The sequence below is a fragment of the Sebastes fasciatus genome, chromosome 8, assembly GCF_043250625.1.
Source record: "Sebastes fasciatus isolate fSebFas1 chromosome 8, fSebFas1.pri, whole genome shotgun sequence".
Lineage (NCBI taxonomy): Eukaryota > Metazoa > Chordata > Actinopteri > Perciformes > Sebastidae > Sebastes > Sebastes fasciatus.
The window spans coordinates 28,733-36,547 of record NC_133802.1 but is presented as its reverse complement, the minus strand read 5'-3'; positions in this window follow the sequence as shown (position 1 = coordinate 36,547).

Sequence of the window (7,815 nt, the reverse complement as noted above, 5' to 3'; positions counted from 1 at the left end):
CAAGTCAAGTCAAAAACAAATAAAAAGTCATGCCGTCGAAATGTCGAAAATAATAAAATAAAGGTCATGTCAAAAACAATTAAAAGTCATTCCGCGGCAAGTTCGAAAATCATTGAATAAAAATCATTGAATACAAGTCATGTCATCAACAAATAAAAAGTCATGCCGTCGAAATGTCGAAAATAATAAAATACAAGTCATGTCAAAAACAAATAAAAAGTCATGCCGTGGCAAGTCGAACATAAAAAAAACAATAGTCATGTCAAAAACAAATAAAAGACATGCCGCGGCACGTCAAAAATCATAAAATACAAGTCATGTCAAAAACAAATAAAAAGTCATACTGTCGAAATGTCGAAAATCATAAAATACAAGTCAAGTCAAAAAAAAATAAAAAGTCATGCCGTCGAAATGTCGAAAATAATAAAATAAAGGTCATTTCAAAAACAAATAAAAGACATGCCGCGGCATATCGAAAGTCATAAAACACAAGTCACGTCAAAAACAAATAAAAAGTCATGCCGTCGAAATGTCGAAAATAATAAAATAAAGGTCATGTCAAAAACAATTAAAAGTCATTCCGCGGCAAGTTCGAAAATCATAAAATACAAGTCATGTCATCAACAAATAAAAAGTCATGCCGTCGAAATGTCGAAAATAATAAAATACAAGTCATGTCAAAAACAAATAAAAAGTCATGCCGTGGCAAGTCGAACATAAAAAAAACAATAGTCATGTCAAAAACAAATAAAAGACATGCCGCGGCACGTCAAAAATCATAAAATACAAGTCATGTCAAAAACAAATAAAAAGTCATGCCTTCGAATTGTCGAAAATAAAAAAAAAAATAGTCATGTCAAAAACAAATAAAAGTCATTCTGCGGCATATCGAAAATCATAAAATACAAGTCATGTCAAAAACAAATAAAAAGTCATGCCGTCGAAATGTCGAAAATAAAAAAAAATAGTCAAAATACAAGTCATGTCAAAAAAAATAAAAAGTTATGCCGCGGCATTTCGAAAATCATAAAATACAAGTTATGTCAAAAACAAATAAAAAGTCATGCGGTCGAAATGACGAAAATCATAAAATACAAGTCAAGTCATAAACTAATAAAAAGTAATTCCGTTGAAATGTCGAAAATAATAAAATACAAGTTATGTCAAAAACAAATAAAAAGTCATGTCGAAAATCATAAAGTACAAGTCAAGTCAAAAACAAAAAAAAAAGTCATGCTGTCGAAATGTCGAAAATCATAAAATACAAGTCAAGTCAAAAACAAATAAAAAGTCATGCTGTCGAAATGTCGAAAATAATAAAATATAAGTCATGTCAAAAACAAATAAAAAGTCATGCCGTGGCAAGTCGAACATAAAAAAAACAATAGTCATGTCAAAAACAAATAAAAGACATTCTGCGGCATATCGAAAATCATAAAATACAAGTCATGTCAAAAAAAATAAAAAGTCATGCCGCGGCATTTCGAAAATCATAAAATACAAGTTATGTCAAAAACAAATAAAAAGTCATGCCGTCGAAATGTCAAAAATAAAAAAAAAATAGTCATGTCAAAAACAAATAAAAGTCATGCTGTCGAAATGTCGAAAATCATAAAATACAAGTCAAGTCAAAAACAAATAAAAAGTCATGCCGCGGCATGTTGAAAATAAAAAAAAATAGTCATGTCAAAAACAAATAAAAAGTCATGTCAAAAATCATAAAATACAAGTCATGTCAAAAAAAAATAAAAAGTCATGCGGTCGAAATGACGAAAATCATAAAATACAAGTCAAGTCATAAACTAATAAAAAGTAATTCCGTTGAAATGTCGAAAATAATAAAATACAAGTTATGTCAAAAACAAATAAAAAGTCATGTCGAAAATCATAAAGTACAAGTCAAGTCAAAAACAAAAAAAAAAGTCATGCTGTCGAAATGTCGAAAATCATAAAATACAAGTCAAGTCAAAAACAAATAAAAAGTCATGCCGTGGCAAGTCGAACATAAAAAAAACAATAGTCATGTCAAAAACAAATAAAAGACATGCCGCGGCACGTCAAAAATCATAAAATACAAGTCATGTCAAAAACAAATAAAAAGTCATACTGTCGAAATGTCGAAAATCATAAAATACAAGTCAAGTCAAAAAAAAATAAAAAGTCATGCCGTCGAAATGTCGAAAATAATAAAATAAAGGTCATTTCAAAAACAAATAAAAGACATGCCGCGGCATATCGAAAGTCATAAAACACAAGTCACGTCAAAAACAAATAAAAAGTCATGCCGTCGAAATGTCGAAAATAATAAAATAAAGGTCATGTCAAAAACAATTAAAAGTCATTCCGCGGCAAGTTCGAAAATCATAAAATACAAGTCATGTCATCAACAAATAAAAAGTCATGCCGTCGAAATGTCGAAAATAATAAAATACAAGTCATGTCAAAAACAAATAAAAAGTCATGCCGTGGCAAGTCGAACATAAAAAAAACAATAGTCATGTCAAAAACAAATAAAAGACATGCCGCGGCACGTCAAAAATCATAAAATACAAGTCATGTCAAAAACAAATAAAAAGTCATGCCTTCGAATTGTCGAAAATAAAAAAAAAAATAGTCATGTCAAAAACAAATAAAAGTCATTCTGCGGCATATCGAAAATCATAGAATACAAGTCATGTCAAAAACAAATAAAAAGTCATGCCGTCGAAATGTCGAAAATAATAAAATAAAGGTCATGTCAAAAACAATTAAAAGTCATTCCGCGGCAAGTTCGAAAATCATTGAATAAAAATCATTGAATACAAGTCATGTCATCAACAAATAAAAAGTCATGCCGTCGAAATGTCGAAAATAATAAAATACAAGTCATGTCAAAAACAAATAAAAAGTCATGCCGTGGCAAGTCGAACATAAAAAAAACAATAGTCATGTCAAAAACAAATAAAAGACATGCCGCGGCACGTCAAAAATCATAAAATACAAGTCATGTCAAAAACAAATAAAAAGTCATGCTGTCGAAATGTCGAAAATCATAAAATACAAGTCAAGTCAAAAAAAAATAAAAAGTCATGCCGTCGAAATGTCGAAAATAATAAAATAAAGGTCATTTCAAAAACAAATAAAAGACATGTCGCGGCATATCGAAAGTCATAAAACACAAGTCACGTCAAAAACAAATAAAAAGTCATGCCGTCGAAATGTCGAAAATAATAAAATAAAGGTCATGTCAAAAACAATTAAAAGTCATTCCGCGGCAAGTTCGAAAATCATAAAATACAAGTCATGTCATCAACAAATAAAAAGTCATGCCGTCGAAATGTCGAAAATAATAAAATACAAGTCATGTCAAAAACAAATAAAAAGTCATGCCGTGGCAAGTCGAACATAAAAAAAACAATAGTCATGTCAAAAACAAATAAAAGACATGCCGCGGCACGTCAAAAATCATAAAATACAAGTCATGTCAAAAACAAATAAAAAGTCATGCCGTCGAAATGTTGAAAATAAAAAAAAATAGTCATGTCAAAAACAAATAAAAGTCATTCTGCGGCATATCGAAAATCATAAAATACAAGTCATGTCAAAAAAAATAAAAAGTCATGCCGCGGCATTTCGAAAATCATAAAATACAAGTTATGTCAAAAACAAATAAAAAGAAATGCCGCGGCATGTCGAAAATCATGAAATAAGTCATGTCAAAAACAAATAAAAAGTCATGCCCCGTACCCGGCATTTCGAAAATCATAGAATACAAGTCATGTCAAAAACAAATAAAAAGTCATGCTGAGGCATGTCAAAAATCCTAAAATACAAGTCATGTCAAAAACAAATAAAAAGTCATGCAGCGGCATGTCGAAAATCCTAAAATACAAGTCATGTAAAAAACAAATAAAAAGTCATGCCGAAAATCATAAAGTACAAGTCAAGTCAAAAACAAAACAAAAAGTCATGCTGTCGAAATGTCGAAAATTATAAAATACAAGTCAAGTCAAAAACAAATAAAAAGTCATGCCGTCGAAATGTCGAAAATAATAAAATAAAGGTCATGTCAAAAACAATTAAAAGTCATTCCGCGGCAAGTTCGAAAATCATTGAATAAAAATCATTGAATACAAGTCATGTCATCAACAAATAAAAAGTCATGCCGTCGAAATGTCGAAAATAATAAAATACAAGTCATGTCAAAAACAAATAAAAAGTCATGCCGTGGCAAGTCGAACATAAAAAAAACAATAGTCATGTCAAAAACAAATAAAAGACATGCCGCGGCACGTCAAAAATCATAAAATACAAGTCATGTCAAAAACAAATAAAAAGTCATACTGTCGAAATGTCGAAAATCATAAAATACAAGTCAAGTCAAAAAAAAATAAAAAGTCATGCCGTCGAAATGTCGAAAATAATAAAATAAAGGTCATTTCAAAAACAAATAAAAGACATGCCGCGGCATATTGAAAGTCATAAAACACAAGTCACGTCAAAAACAAATAAAAAGTCATGCCGTCGAAATGTCGAAAATAATAAAATAAAGGTCATGTCAAAAACAATTAAAAGTCATTCCGCGGCAAGTTCGAAAATCATAAAATACAAGTCATGTCATCAACAAATAAAAAGTCATGCCGTCGAAATGTCGAAAATAATAAAATACAAGTCATGTCAAAAACAAATAAAAAGTCATGCCGTGGCAAGTCGAACATAAAAAAAACAATAGTCATGTCAAAAACAAATAAAAGACATGCCGCGGCACGTCAAAAATCATAAAATACAAGTCATGTCAAAAACAAATAAAAAGTCATGCCGTCGAAATGTTGAAAATAAAAAAAAATAGTCATGTCAAAAACAAATAAAAGTCATTCTGCGGCATATCGAAAATCATAAAATACAAGTCATGTCAAAAAAAATAAAAAGTCATGCCGCGGCATTTCGAAAATCATAAAATACAAGTTATGTCAAAAACAAATAAAAAGAAATGCCGCGGCATGTCGAAAATCATGAAATAAGTCATGTCAAAAACAAATAAAAAGTCATGCCCCGTACCCGGCATTTCGAAAATCATAGAATACAAGTCATGTCAAAAACAAATAAAAAGTCATGCTGAGGCATGTCAAAAATCCTAAAATACAAGTCATGTCAAAAACAAATAAAAAGTCATGCAGCGGCATGTCGAAAATCCTAAAATACAAGTCATGTAAAAAACAAATAAAAAGTCATGCCGAAAATCATAAAGTACAAGTCAAGTCAAAAACAAAACAAAAAGTCATGCTGTCGAAATGTCGAAAATTATAAAATACAAGTTAAGTCAAAAACAAATAAAAAGTCATGCCGTCGAAATGTCGAAAATAATAAAATAAAGGTCATGTCAAAAACAATTAAAAGTCATTCCGCGGCAAGTTCGAAAATCATTGAATAAAAATCATTGAATACAAGTCATGTCATCAACAAATAAAAAGTCATGCCGTCGAAATGTCGAAAATAATAAAATACAAGTCATGTCAAAAACAAATAAAAAGTCATGCCGTGGCAAGTCGAACATAAAAAAAACAATAGTCATGTCAAAAACAAATAAAAGACATGCCGCGGCACGTCAAAAATCATAAAATACAAGTCATGTCAAAAACAAATAAAAAGTCATACTGTCGAAATGTCGAAAATCATAAAATACAAGTCAAGTCAAAAAAAAATAAAAAGTCATGCCGTCGAAATGTCGAAAATAATAAAATAAAGGTCATTTCAAAAACAAATAAAAGACATGCCGCGGCATATCGAAAGTCATAAAACACAAGTCACGTCAAAAACAAATAAAAAGTCATGCCGTCGAAATGTCGAAAATAATAAAATAAAGGTCATGTCAAAAACAATTAAAAGTCATTCCGCGGCAAGTTCGAAAATCATAAAATACAAGTCATGTCATCAACAAATAAAAAGTCATGCCGTCGAAATGTCGAAAATAATAAAATACAAGTCATGTCAAAAACAAATAAAAAGTCATGCCGTGGCAAGTCGAACATAAAAAAAACAATAGTCATGTCAAAAACAAATAAAAGACATGCCGCGGCACGTCAAAAATCATAAAATACAAGTCATGTCAAAAACAAATAAAAAGTCATGCCTTCGAATTGTCGAAAATAAAAAAAAAAATAGTCATGTCAAAAACAAATAAAAGTCATTCTGCGGCATATCGAAAATCATAAAATACAAGTCATGTCAAAAACAAATAAAAAGTCATGCCGTCGAAATGTCGAAAATAAAAAAAAATAGTCATGTCAAAAACAAATAAAAGTCATTCTGCGGCATATCGAAAATCATAAAATACAAGTCATGTCAAAAAAAATAAAAAGTCATGCCGCGGCATTTCGAAAATCATAAAATACAAGTTATGTCAAAAACAAATAAAAAGTCATGCGGTCGAAATGACGAAAATCATAAAATACAAGTCAAGTCATAAACTAATAAAAAGTAATTCCGTTGAAATGTCGAAAATAATAAAATACAAGTTATGTCAAAAACAAATAAAAAGTCATGTCGAAAATCATAAAGTACAAGTCAAGTCAAAAACAAAAAAAAAAGTCATGCTGTCGAAATGTCGAAAATCATAAAATACAAGTCAAGTCAAAAACAAATAAAAAGTCATGCCGTGGCAAGTCGAACATAAAAAAAACAATAGTCATGTCAAAAACAAATAAAAGACATTCTGCGGCATATCGAAAATCATAAAATACAAGTCATGTCAAAAAAAATAAAAAGTCATGCCGCGGCATTTCGAAAATCATAAAATACAAGTTATGTCAAAAACAAATAAAAAGTCATGCCGTCGAAATGTCAAAAATAAAAAAAAAATAGTCATGTCAAAAACAAATAAAAGTCATGCTGTCGAAATGTCGAAAATCATAAAATACAAGTCAAGTCAAAAACAAATAAAAAGTCATGCCGCGGCATGTTGAAAATAAAAAAAAATAGTCATGTCAAAAACAAATAAAAAGTCATGTCAAAAATCATAAAATACAAGTCATGTCAAAAAAAAATAAAAAGTCATGCGGTCGAAATGACGAAAATCATAAAATACAAGTCAAGTCATAAACTAATAAAAAGTAATTCCGTTGAAATGTCGAAAATAATAAAATACAAGTTATGTCAAAAACAAATAAAAAGTCATGTCGAAAATCATAAAGTACAAGTCAAGTCAAAAACAAAAAAAAAAGTCATGCTGTCGAAATGTCGAAAATCATAAAATACAAGTCAAGTCAAAAACAAATAAAAAGTCATGCTGTCGAAATGTCGAAAATAATAAAATACAAGTCATGTCAAAAACAAATAAAAAGTCATGCCGCGGCATTTCGAAAATCATAAAATACAAGTTATGTCAAAAACAAATAAAAAGTCATGCTGTCGAAATGTCGAAAATAATAAAATACAAGTCATGTCAAAAACAAATAAAAAGTCATGCCGTCGAAATGTCGAAAAGAATAAAATAAAGGTCATTTCAAAAACAAATAAAAGACATGCCGCGGCAAGTTCGAAAATCATTGAATAAAAATCATTGAATACAAGTCATGTCATCAACAAATAAAAAGTCATGCCGTCGAAATGTCGAAAATCATAAAATACAAGTCATGTCAAAAACAAATAAAAAGTCATGCTGCGGAATGTCAAAAATCATAAAATACAAGTCATGTCAAAAAAAAATAAAAAGTCATGCCGTCGAAATGTCGAAAATAATAAAATAAAGGTCATTTCAAAAACAAATAAAAGACATGCCGCGGCATATCGAAAGTCATAAAACACAAGTCACGTCAAAAACAAATAAAAAGTCATGCC